This window comes from Phoenix dactylifera, unplaced genomic scaffold, assembly GCF_009389715.1.
Source record: "Phoenix dactylifera cultivar Barhee BC4 unplaced genomic scaffold, palm_55x_up_171113_PBpolish2nd_filt_p 000923F, whole genome shotgun sequence".
Taxonomy (NCBI): Eukaryota; Viridiplantae; Streptophyta; class Magnoliopsida; order Arecales; family Arecaceae; genus Phoenix; species Phoenix dactylifera.
This window is the reverse complement of record NW_024068283.1, coordinates 11,067-24,332: the sequence shown is the minus strand read 5'-3', so window position 1 is coordinate 24,332 and position 13,266 is coordinate 11,067. Positions and strand designations below refer to the sequence as shown.

General features: G+C 35.0%; 1 long non-coding RNA gene across 4 annotated transcripts; it reads left to right on the top strand.

Annotated features, from left to right (window-relative positions):
* The first annotated feature begins 1,829 nt into the window (after positions 1–1,829).
* LOC108511408 lies at positions 1,830–12,184 on the top strand. Of its 4 annotated transcripts, XR_003386244.2 has the most exons (6): positions 1,830–1,943; positions 2,316–2,537; positions 2,636–2,810; positions 11,187–11,252; positions 11,393–11,482; positions 11,938–12,184. It is a non-coding gene; the product is annotated as an uncharacterized LOC108511408 (long non-coding RNA). The 4 variants fall into 4 exon arrangements; XR_001879619.3 differs by lacking the exon at positions 11,187–11,252; XR_001879618.3 differs by lacking the exon at positions 11,187–11,252 and having other exon boundaries at positions 11,290–11,482.
* The last annotated feature ends 1,082 nt before the right edge of the window (positions 12,185–13,266 follow it).

Below are 13,266 nucleotides of genomic sequence, written 5' to 3'. Positions count from 1 at the left end.
GCTTCAGTTTTATATTTATTCAAGCACAAGGTATTACATTATTCTTGTACAAAATTAATAAGTTACTTGTTTTTTCAAACAAGGAATAACCCAAGAACCAACCTAATCTTGGTTCGGTTGGGTTGGGCTAGGTTTCATTGATTGGTTCAATTATGGTTCCAATAATTAAAAACTTATTTCGATCAAGTTGGTCCGAGTCAGTTTCTGACTGAACCAACCCAACCTAATTGCACCCCTAATTTAGATTAGTTTATAATATGAATTTTGCGGCTACTGGCGAGGGCTAAATATATGGAATTATAATCTGCTAATAGTCTTGGACCCAAAAGTCACATAAAAGATGAATAACTATGATCTCCCTCCCTCCCTTCCTCCCTCACACGCATAATGAGAAGAAGGATGAATAGCTCCACCAAAAGTGAGATGTGCTTTATGGAGGAATATCTATATCCTTACTTGTTTGAAAATTTATTGAATGTTATTCAAGCATTGATTTTAAACTTTTCATGGTTGACAAGGGAAGTGTTGATCAGTTTTTCACCCTTTTTATTATGCATTAATAAGAAGGATATGGCATTCATTGTATGATCAAAATAAAGTTTTGGAGGGGCAAGAATCACATAGATAAGATGATAGAGTTGATGTGTGCTATCTAGACATGCATCCAAATTGCATCAAGGATGAATTTAATCACCTTGAATTATTTCTCTAAATCATTTCATTTGTTAAGAAGAAGAGCACATTATATATTTAGAGCCTTTTAATTTCTATGGCAATAATTGTATCAATAAAGTAGATAAGATATATATAAGAAAGTTCATTCATTCAACAAATAATAGAATACAACTCCAAAGGAAAAGCATGTGGTATCAGGTAACTTTGTTGCCTTTGGATGCTAAAAAGATCGATCTTAAGGTCAAAAGATCATGATAAAACATCAGGTTTTACAAAATGATATTATATCCTGTCGTGGAAGCTTATGAATGCGTACTATAAGTGTTATAATTGATTTCAAGTCCATATTGATTACCTATTTGATGCCTTGAGATCGAGCATAGACCTTTTATGCACTTTAGATGGAGGGTAGGGATGATATTGTTGCGTGCTACACCAAACTAAAGGTGTATTTTAATTCTATTTTTGCTAAAAATGCAAAAACCTGGTAAAGTGAAAGAATGATTTATCATATGGCTATAATTACAAAGCAATAATATAAGAATCTATATTTTAAGAGCTTCTATACTCGAGGAATTAATATATATATATATATACACACACACATATATATTATTAAATGATAGAGGAATATGATATTTTAATCTATCAAATTGTGTGAGTAGAATATTTTTAGTTTCTCTTATCATGACGAAGAACCTAGATATATTATCTATGTATGCCTCTTTTTATTCCTTTATCTCTATTGATAATTTATAATGTCTCTTCAAAAAAAAAGATTCAAATTAGTTGAATTCTTTTTTTTTTTCAATCTCTATCCACCTCTCATCTACGTCTCAAACCTATCGGACTCTTTTTAAAATTTGAAAATAAAATCGTTGACACTTTTTATCTAATCCACATATTTTATCTCTCATATCCCAAAGTTGCCCAATTATTTGGAGCGAATCCTAACGTATCCAGAAGTAGACTCGTAATAGCACCTGACCCAACCAGAGATGTGGTCCGAGTCAAACTGGTCGAGCCAGGATAAGGTCTAGTCCGATTGAGGGTAAACGGGTATCCGATTTCCCAGCCTGACCCAGGTCTTGTATTGGTCTTGTATTAATCTAATGACTTTTCGGGTCTCGGATCCATTTACAACCCTAGAAAAAACCAGCCGGTTTCTCCCGATGGAAGGCGCCCAAAGACACCGAAAGCCTCGCGAGCCCTTCCTCTCCGCCGCAGCCCGCCGCCTCCCAGCCTCCGCTCCCCTCCAACAACGGGTGGTAAGCTCTCTCCGTGCGTCAAAGCAATCTACAGACTACAGATCTGCTGCTAGCTGAATAAGCTTTCAAATTCTATGGATTTTTTCTTTTATGAGATCCCGCTCTTTTCGCACACAGATCTTTTTTTTTTTTCTAGATTTACGCCTGTGGCTTGGGTTACCGGGAACACTTACATTTTCTTTTTTTTTTTTAATATTTTTTCTTTTCTCCTTTTTTTCTTCTTGTTTTTCTGTTTTATTTCATTTATTATGATGAAATATGTGGTGGTTTCTTCCACGTCTTGATGTTTCAAAATCTTGTAGCATGAGAAAAGATTGAAGCCTTGGCTCTAATCCTTAGCTCTAATTCTTTTTGTTGATTATTTGTTTGCAGATGAATTCAAAGAGATCCATAACCCAAAAAAAAACATGCACATATGAGGCAGAATTTTAGGTATTAATGTTGATTTTTTGATGAACCCCCTGATCTCGGTGGTAGTTCTTGGAATTTTGAGGCTGAGAGTCTGATCCCAGTAGAGCCTCGTTGACCGTTAGGCTCTAGGACATGTGATGGTTGCCTATTTGTCTGTAGGGCTCTTGGACATGGGATTGGATGGTAAGCGGAAGAGATTGTTATTTAACTCAAAACATGATATTTGCTTTCGTTAATCTCACTAAAACTTAGACATTGGTGTCTTCGTTTAATCTGTGCAGAATTGGTCTGTTCCTCTTGGCTCTTCCCAAGAAGACAGAACCTTCAAGATCTTTTCTATGGAAGAAGCCCTACTGTTGTTCTTTGGAGCTGTAGGCTGGTGAGTGTATTCAGAGGTTTCACTCAGCAAAAGCTTCGGAGAAGAGCATCAAATGAGTCAAAAAAATATCTAAACATGTACTAAGCTCATTAACTTGCTATGTACTTACATATGCGAGTCTTCCAAATGGAATCTTTTCCAGTTGTATCTGACCTTCTTGTTCAAATGTTGCATAATTGACTTTCATTATTGTATTTCCAATATAACAAAATACAGCAAGGACTCAATTTTTCTAATGTCGTTGTTGCTTTATTGTTATAGTAAAATGATGTATGCCTCCAACAAATTTCAGTTAGATGCATTACAAAACTAGTATCAGTTCATAATAGTTAAGTTTTTATGCATTCCTAAGAATGAAAATTTTAAGTTTTTTAACCTTAATTTAACCAAAGATATGTTAAAATTCAACTCAGGAAATGTTACAAATATAAACATCATAAAAATGTCCCCAACAAAGCAAGGTCCAACTACAAATCTAACCTAAACGTTTAGAATATTTAGAACATGAACTATTTCAGCTAGGTTTCAGTTAAATTTGATTTCCCATGTAAACTGGCCAAATTACATAACCTTAAAAAAACCCCTATTAGTTTCCATGAAAGATTCAAAGGCCTTGCATGAAGAACTGCAAGCATGGTTGTAGGGTGCGAACTTGGAAGGCGTCGGCCATGAAGAAATATGTATTGAGGGCAATATGCTTGGACAAGCCTAGTTCCTATGGTATTTTATAGGAACCATGCAGGTCAATGGAATTCTGTAGTATAAACCATGAAGGAATATTATTTCTAAGATGTTGTTTGAATGTTGTCTAATTGTTCAAAATACATATTACACATGGTTTTGGAAAAAAAATTCAGATTCAACTTTTCCCCTATTTTGCAAGCAACGCATCCACATCCCTTGTCTCCTTTTTGAAAACTTTTGTCTAAAACAACGTACCCCCTCCTCCCCACCCTTTCCCCTCTTCGCTGGACTACACATCCTGCCTTTTGATGGTTTAATGTTGAATAACTACTACTGTGACCATATTTGTGCTGCCACATCACAGCAGGTAAGTTAAAACTGTAAGGATCACTAGATGATCTCTGAGAGATTGTTGTGGGTTTGGTGATCATTGAGCCAAGCCTTTGCCAGTACATTATTTTCTATGGGTACCTTCTAATGGCACATATTTTCCTTCAATGTGTCGATGGCTTGGTGAAACCATCTTCATAAGTTGGTAAGGTCATTACTCTCTTTTAATTAATCTATTTGGCATGGTTTCTAGTATAAGCTAAAGCTAATATAGGAATTGATAGGTATAGAATGAGATTGTAACGAAGAATTGATTTCTGGGGCCCTATGTTTGATTGCCATATATTGCTTATGATCCAGCCATGTTTTTATAAACTGTCTCTAGTGCTCTATTCACTGGTCAATGTGGTAGGAGCGGGTTGGTGCAATTTATGGGGGTGGGCATGAGTCACTGAGTTGGGATGCGTCATGAGCTGCAATGTGAAATGGTGACTAGATGGGTTAATAGAGTGGTCATGTATAACATTTTCGTTGACATACTTGTGCCTAATTGATGCACACTTCTGCATGTGTTATTTACTCGGTTGCCTTGTTTTATACGCATTTATATGTGGGGCAGGGGCAAAATTAACTGACCATCAAAACCAAAGCTGTGAGCTAAATTTTTGGTCTATAAGCCCCAATCATTAAATAACTTAAATCTGAGGCCAGATGCTAGACTGCATGGTAATTTGGTACCATGGCCTTCTTATGTCCATCCCCAAGTTGGCCATAAATACCAAAATACAACATAAGCTTTTCTCATGCTATTATGGAACCATTATGATCATTTGTCATCACACAATTCATAAGGGCTTTATACATCAGTGGGGATTTTGTTCTAGCGACTTAAAGAAAAGTGGACTGGCTCAAACATGTCATGAGGCTGTTTGTAAATTAGAGATTTTTCTTTCATGACAATATATAATCAACTATTCAATATAGATTCCATTAGACTACTGAACTGAACATTTTACATTTCTACAAACATAAATCATGAGGCTACTTACAAATCAGTGGAATCTGCCTCTTAGTAGTATTAGACATTGCTGATAAATATGTGAGATTAATATTTGTGGTTCTGATCTTCAACTGATTATAGATTTTGTTTTTCTTATTTTTATGACTTGGTACAAACACATAGTTTTGGTCATGCACTTCATCATTATTGTATTCCAAAGACTGTAAAAGATGAACCAAGGAGGTGCATTTGTCAAGAGATAGGAGATTTTTTGTTGGTCATCGCAAGCATGTGCCTGAGACTGGGTTAGACAATGTTGGGCACATAAGTTGCACATGATAGGAAGCATGAATGCTCATCATTCCCATTTAACATTTTCTTGTATGGCTTTTGAAGTTTAACTGCTTTATTCGTCGCTGGAACAAACCAGAAGTAACCCTCAGATCTGGATTCCATCAATTTTGGTTGAATATAACTAGATCCGGTTTATTGTGGTGGCTTCAATCAATTTTGGAAGAAACTGATGAAAATTTACTATGGATACTATATTTGCCTTATAATTGATATTTAGTGCCATTTTAGGGATGTTTCTTCATTTCCTTAAGCATATTTGGCTTAAGAAGCTCAATTTTTTTTATCTCCCTCTCTGACTTATCAAGAGGGGTACGTGCACATGATTAAGGCCCTGTTTGGGGGAGCTGTTGGTGGTAGAACTTTTTGAAGTAGAGCTTTCTGAAGTAGAGTTTTTATAAAAAGCTGTTTGCTATTTGGTAACTATATTTCTAAAGTGCTGTGGCACTTTAACATTTATTTGGTAAACAAACTGAGAAAGTACTTTTGTGTGACAAAATGACCATAAAGGATATTACTAGTATTATACAACAGAGCATAATAAAATATAATATATATTAATACAAAAATATTTAATGTAATATAATATAATATTATTATAACATAGTACTAAACATTGTATACTATAGGATAATTTAATATAAGATTAAATTATTTAACATAACATATCAATGTATTATGATATAATGCAATATAATATTATATTTATAGTATAATATAATAATAAATGTATAAAATATTATAATTATTAGTGTAAATTAATTTTTCACCCTTCCGATGACCATTTATCTCTCTAACAAATTTCTAGCTAGATGATAAAATTAGTTAAATAATTACTAATATTTATTTTTATTTATTTATTTAGATCAGATTATTTACCACTCACTTATTATTTTTCTTTTTATTTATTTATTTATTTATTTATTTTATTTAGTTATTTATTTATTATTTTATTTCATTAAAATACATTTATTTATTATCTTATTTATTTATTTATTCATTTATTTATATACATATTTATTTTTGCATTTATTTATTTATTTTCTTTTCTTTTCTTTTCTTTTTCTTTCCTTTTCTTTTTTTTCCTTCTCTTTTCTTTTCTTTCCTTTTCTTCTTTTTCTTTCCTTTTCTTCTTTTTTTTTTTCTTTTTCTTTTCTTTTTTCTTCTCTTCTTCTCCTTCCTTCCTCTCTCCCCTTCTCCTTTCTTATTCTCCCGCGAGGCTGGCGGCACCGGACGGGGGCCCGCTCGCGGCGGCCGCTGGAGGGGGTCAGGCCGTGGCTGCAGCTGGCCACGGCGTAGCGAAGCCCCATGACCGGCTGCCATGGGGGCTTCGCTGTGGCTCGCTTCCCCGGTCCTACGGCTAGAACGCCACGGTCCCGCGGCTAGCGGAGGCCCGGCCACCCCACGGCCGAGCCTGGCCGCTCCACGGGCCGGCCGCGCGCCACGGTATCTTTGCGACGGCCTGCGAAGGGGTCGCCGGCCACGGGTGGTGGCCGACGTGGTGGTTCCCACCGTGGGTAGGCCCGGGTTGCCTCCCAAAACATTAAAAAAAAAAGAAGAAGAAGAAATAGGGGCAGCGGCGTTGAGAGAAAGAAGAAGATAGAGAGGGAGGGGGGATGGGTGAGAGAGGAAGAGGCGGTGGGATGAGAGTTTTGGGAGAAAAAAAGGACTTTTAAATGAGGGGTATTTTGGTCAAAAAAATAGCTTTCCGACAAAACTCAAAACAATTTTTTAGGAAAACTTCAAATTGGAGCTTTTTGGGAAAGCTGAAACAGTTTTCTGAAATTTTTACCAAACACTCTTTTTCATCCAAAAGTACTTTTGGAGGGCCAGAAAGTGCTTTTTGGCCCTCCAAAAGCTCCCCCAATCGGGGGCTAAATCTAACATCTGGAAAGCAATTTCTTATAACTAAATATGTACTTTTGTAGTTTAGAATATTGGAAGCATTTGGGGCTTTATGTCTAATAAATTCAAGAAAAGAGACATTTTCTTTAATGTAAGAGATTTTTTTGGTATTTTGATATTTTTTTAATGTGGAAGAGTTGAAAAGATGTTTTTGTGGTACATTGAGCTTGTTGATGGTGGATTCACAAAATTTAATATCTGATTTGCTAGATAATAGAAACCATAACCATCAAGCCTTATAATAACTATTTGTCTTCTGCTCTCTGATTTGTTGGCTATCAACTGAAATTATATTAGCATCTATATGAAGTTTATCTAATTGAAGTTTTTTTTTTCATATGTTATATTTTATGCGTTCTATATGGTTCTTGATACCTAGTATGATGGTAGTTCTTACATCAATTTCATATTCATATTCTGTTTTATGCTAGCATGTTTTCATCCATGTCTTTGTGTATCAAGTTCGTATCCATATCCTGTTTTACGTTAGTATCTTTTCTTCTGTATATGCGTGTGTCAAGTTCATATTCATATGCTGTTTTACGTTAGTGCATTTTCTTCTGCATGCGTATATCTGAGCTTAAGTGGTCAATAATTTGAGTATCACTGAAAAATACATGTAATATAATTCTTTAGCTTTTGTTATTGGTTTTAAAAAGATTATATAAATTTTCATGGTTTCAGGATATCAGTTTGAAAATGCCAAAATTGGAAGTTTATAGATCTTAAAGAAGATAAAATGGTCCAAATCTTATGTTATATCTTTTTGGCTTATTTTATCTTCCTCTTATTTTTACTTAATCTGAAATTGTCAAAACTGTAACCAAATTTATGGGTCTTGTATTATTTATATTGCTGGATTATGCTTGTATTATTTATATTACTTGATAAATACCCTCTCACTATTGGCAGAAGCATTTTTCTTGCTTCCCAAACTTAAAGAAAGAACTAAATGAAAAGATGACAGTATTTGTAGAATTATGCATGTCAGGGACTGGAAATATTAGAAGGTAGAGAAGGGATGAAAATTGGAAAAGGTGTTTCCCTACTTGATCCACAAGCAAGCAGTCTCTGCACTTTTTTAGGCCTTCACTGATTCGACCAATTCTTCATTGCCATATGAATATCATAATTGTTTTTTCTTGTGGTTTAGCATTCATATTGTTAGATTTAACATGCTGTTTCATATATACCTATTATTGCCATACCCATGACATTTTTTTCCCTTAGACATCAGCAAATGTGTCTCAATGGCAAATATCTGTGCTTTTTTAGAACTGTTCTGTTTTACGTTTCATTTGATCCCTTAAATTCAGCATGATTCTCAGAACTAAACAAATCTCAGAATCTTCTTAGAAGGATACAGACATATTAGTGAATGTTTATCCAATAACAAGCATCTTAGATTCGATGCTTGAACACCTTTTTTGGAAGGCCCATCAGTAATATCAACCAAAAACATTTTTTGCATTCAATGCTAGCGATTTGCATAAACATGTATACACTGGAGTGAAAAATAATAAGGATCAATGCTCTAGATCTATTAGGGCCTGTTATAGAGCTAGTGATCTCCAGACTGACTTTGCTGGTATGCAGACCACCCATGGGCTTATCTCCACAATGTAGATTTTCCTTTCATCTCCTTATCCCAAATATAGATGGCAGTTTATGTAAATCTAGTGCAATTACATAAAAGTAAAACCAGTACAATTATACTTATAATAGTTGTTCCTTTTCTTTTCCTATTGGACATTCCTAACTCTGATCATATACAAATATATGAGTTATTTGGGATTTACAATGGAATTGGATATTTGGCACCATTGCCATTACATTCAACAAGAAGAAAAGGAGGAAGGGAGGATGTGAGGGATGCTTGGGTGTGCCTACATGTACATTGGGGAAATTCTTGTCCCTTTCCATATTTTGGATGCCTTATAATAATAATTCATGAACATGTTTTGTGCATTCAAAAAACATTTTTGACCTATCTGAACAAATCTTGCATCCTAAACCATGCATTTATATGTATGGCCATGTTGGTGTACAAAATTTTTATACAGTACATATTATTCACTTAAATACTTAAAATGCAACATAACTCCAAGTACGTAAAAATTACTATAAAAGGAAAGTAAAGCTAATACATAAGGCAATCCTCATATCTGAATTTTTGAGCACTATAACAAACCTGATCTCAAGATTACATCTTGACGCTTTATCTGGCAAGAACGTATTCGTGATGCTTCAAGTTTAAATAAGGGCACCAGTATTAGCAAGCATGAAGAGATAAAGGAACCGTGGAGACTGATTACCAATAAATATTTTCATGACGTTGATGAATATTAGATTAACCTTTCAATAGTTTTACTAATGTTTGTGAAGGAAAGTATTTAACTGTGCCTTCTAGTTAACCAAACAGTTTTAATGATGAGTTATTGTAACTTCCACATCATTCACTGGACTACTTGTTGGGTAGTTACCATATGAGTAGTAATAAATGGTTTAGATGTGGAAGTAAAGGTGTATCTATTTTTTTTATCTGTCACTTGATACATGTAAAATTCCTGTCTTGTTCATTATTTAAATGTTAAAGTTTTGTTTTACTTTTATAATCTTGAATGCTTGACTTCCTTCTTTGTTCAATTTATTTTGAAAAGTTCACCTGTAAATTTCCTTATGGTTCTTTTCCTGTATGTTGTTATTTACCATTAATCAACCTGATATAACTACTTAACAATTAAAATCAATTATTTTCTTCTGTTTTATCACATACTAGTTATTGTCCGACAAATCATCCAGATTTAAAACTAATGATGAGCTAGCTTGCTGCTTGACCCATCTGATTACAAAACAAACATTTTGGAAGTGGTCACTTTTGGATGGACTTTAGTCTAGGCATTCACTTCAATTGAAACAAATGGCCTCTATATGCATGCATACAAAGAAAGATGCATGTGCTTGTAAATAACAAGAAGTCAAGCATGCATTTCTTTCTTTTTTTTGTTGATCCTTGCAATCCAGCAATAGTTTTGCAAGGAGATGAACGTGGGAATTGGATTTTGTCATGTCCAGAAGGTTGACATGGCAGGAGCTGAAAACAAAAATATTAGAATTATCGATATGAAGCAAGCATATAAACATAAATAACTTGTTAAAAAATGCTTATAGATGTAAAAGACTGAACCTTTTTCATCATTTTATCCATACTGTCTATATTCATTGTTGCATGGACATGGACATGAGAGTTGGACTTGAATGCATTTCTAGGTATTTGACTTGACAAAAAGGTTAAAAAGGAGATGTGGGGGTATGTAAAAAAAAAAAATAAACTAAAAATATATAGTTAAATAGTACAAAAGATTAGCAGCATATTATTTGCTAAAGTCTTCTATAATCATGTTTATCACCCGAACTTCCTATTTAGCCAGAGAATTTAAAATAGTTGTTTTGCACAATTATTTTAACATCTACATTCTTGGAAAAGGACAAAAGCTCACTTTTAACATATTGCACTGGGTCAAACTCACTGCCAATTTTTAAAAGCTGCAATTAAAAAAAATGGTAAGTATCCTAGCATTTGAAATGGATTCTTGGAGCTGAACGGGAGTGTCTAGGTAATATAGCGTGCATCATTTTCATGTCTTATATTGGATTTCTTGCCTTGAAGCTATAGTAACATTATATCAGCATTTTCCATATGACTGTTAACTTTGTACATGGTATACTACTGATTCCAGATTGATTGTCTTTCAGCATATTTCATTGCTTATCGAAAGAACTTAAATCAACAAGGAGATTTTGTTAGTAGGCTGCCGAGAGATGGTCATGCATTATTATCAAGTTAAAGAGCATTGTGAAATGTCTTGGACTTCATATTATGTTTCTTTTATCCTATTAGAGATGCATCAATGAAAATCATTGGCATCAGTTGTTTCATTCTGAAATTTATGATATCTTGCTGTCATCTTGAATAAGAGGAAGTCAAGAACAATTCACTGATAAGCATTTAAATTATCTGATAAAACGAGCAACTTTGTTTAACATACCTTGTACTATGGAGCAGAAATTAACTTTTTATTTGTAATTTTTAAATTTCTCTTTTGATTTTGCTTTATCGGGTGATACAATAGAGGAATAGCATAATTCACCTTATGGAAAGTTCTGATGCATGCTTCGACAGTTGCAGCGGTTGTTGCAAGGATAACCATCTCTCAACAGATAATGATTTTATTCCTCAATAAAGTTGGTAATATTATTCTTGGCCTCAAATAATTTCTTTGTAGGAGTATGTTTTGTCCCATCTGTAGACCATGAAGAAATGATTAAAGCAAGCAGAAGTAGAGCAAGGCAGAGAATGTTATCCTTTTTGTGCATTTTATTCTGCAGTGAATTTTTCAGACAGCATCAAGATTTTAATCTAGCTACTGTAAACAAGCCGAAGAGGTTGCTGTAGCCTTGAAGCTGCTATATGATTTGGTATGTTCTTTATGCCTTTCTTTTATATCTTATTGCTACATCTGATTAATAAGTATTGGTTTCAAGACAAAAAGAGCAATATAAGCTAGCTGCAGAGAAATTCCATAATTACCCTCATTGTTGAAAGAAAAGAGCTGGAAAATAGACTTGCACTTTTAACCAAAAAGGTTTCAGGCGGAACCCTTGTAGACAAATCTCGTACTTATCCATGAAGATTTCTCAGAATGAGCCCCACCCCAAAAAAAGAACCACCCAGAGGTCCTTGAGATAATACAATATGTTAATGTCTTTCATCCAGATGATTGATTCCGTTGTAGCTGTCTTCTTTCCAAGCAGAAAAAATACATTCTTTATTTTTATAATTTAATTGAGATAAATATTTAATACTGGCTTGATTCATTTTTATAAAGTAGATTTGTCTCTTGCTGAGTTGTAAGGCTCTTTTTTTTTTTCAGATCCAGGAGCAAAGGAATTTGCTGGTTTCAACTTTTGGGGAGAGCAAATAGAGGCAAAATCGGCTCTGTAGTTAAACTAAGCTTAGTTTTAATCAGTGTGTATGTTAATTGTCTGCTTGAGGCTTATGTATAAATAACTTAAATATTATAAGTTTTGAGTTGTAAATTCGGAAGAAGAACCTTATTTGTAACTTTTGGTGGTTTGTATGAATATATATGATATTTTGTTTGATAGTCTAGTTGTTTATATGATTTCTAGATAATTTACTGATAAGAGGAAAGTTTTGCATCTTTATGGGGGCGTTTGGTATGGGGTGATAACTTCAGAATGAAGGGTGATCCGGATGAAGGTGATAAAATTATCGTGTTTGGTTATATCTTAGTAATCCTTTGTGGCGGTAATATCGAATCACCTCACTTTTCAAATCATCGTTGAGTCTGGTGATTGAATACCCGTCCTTGAGGATGGGTTTCCAACATCATCAGAGCATGGTGATCTGATGTTGACCAAACTATCATTCAAAGCTGTGGGCACGAAAAAAAAATGTTTTTTTTTGCCGCAGCCGTCCTGCGGGCGTTGCTGACTGGTCGTGGGCATCATCGGCCTCGGCCGGGCTCCTCCGAGCGATTCGACAGGAAGATCTTTCCCTTGCTTTGCGGAAAAAGAGGGGAGATTTGATGAATCATGAAAGGAAAAGAATGAAAAAAAAGAAGAAAAAGGAGAAGAAGAAAAAAAAAAAAGAAGAAAAAGGAGAAGAGGGAAAGAAGAAGAGAGAAGAGGAAGAAGAAAAGAAGAACAAAAAAAAGTAGAAAAAGAAGAGGAGGAGGGAACGGCCATTTACCGGTGGATCCATGGCCGTAGCGTTGTTGATCCTCGGTTGGAGGCCCTTTCTGTGCTCCCCACGGTGGGGTGGGCTCTCGCTAGCCTCCCTCCCGAGCTTGCCTATCTTTCTTCGCTGGACGATGGCCTACCAAACATATTGATCTTAGATTACTAGGGATCAAATCACTTCAGCATTCGGATCACCGGAGATCTTAGATCACCATAGTAATCATGTTGGGTTACTAAACGCCCCTTATAGGGCCATTTTTTATGAGTATATGACGGTTGTTATGCTCTCAAATTATGATTTTGGAATTGGAGGCGTAACAAGATAGCTAGGTGTCGACGGTGGATTATGGGAGGGAGGACAAAGGCCGTCGGCGACAACATAGACATCGTAGCCAGACTTGGCAGGGCAAAGACCGTGATTGAAGCAGATCACATTACTAGATTTGTTGAGGTGGAGGATCCTGTCCGCCCACTAGGAGAGGGCTTGGGAGGAAGAG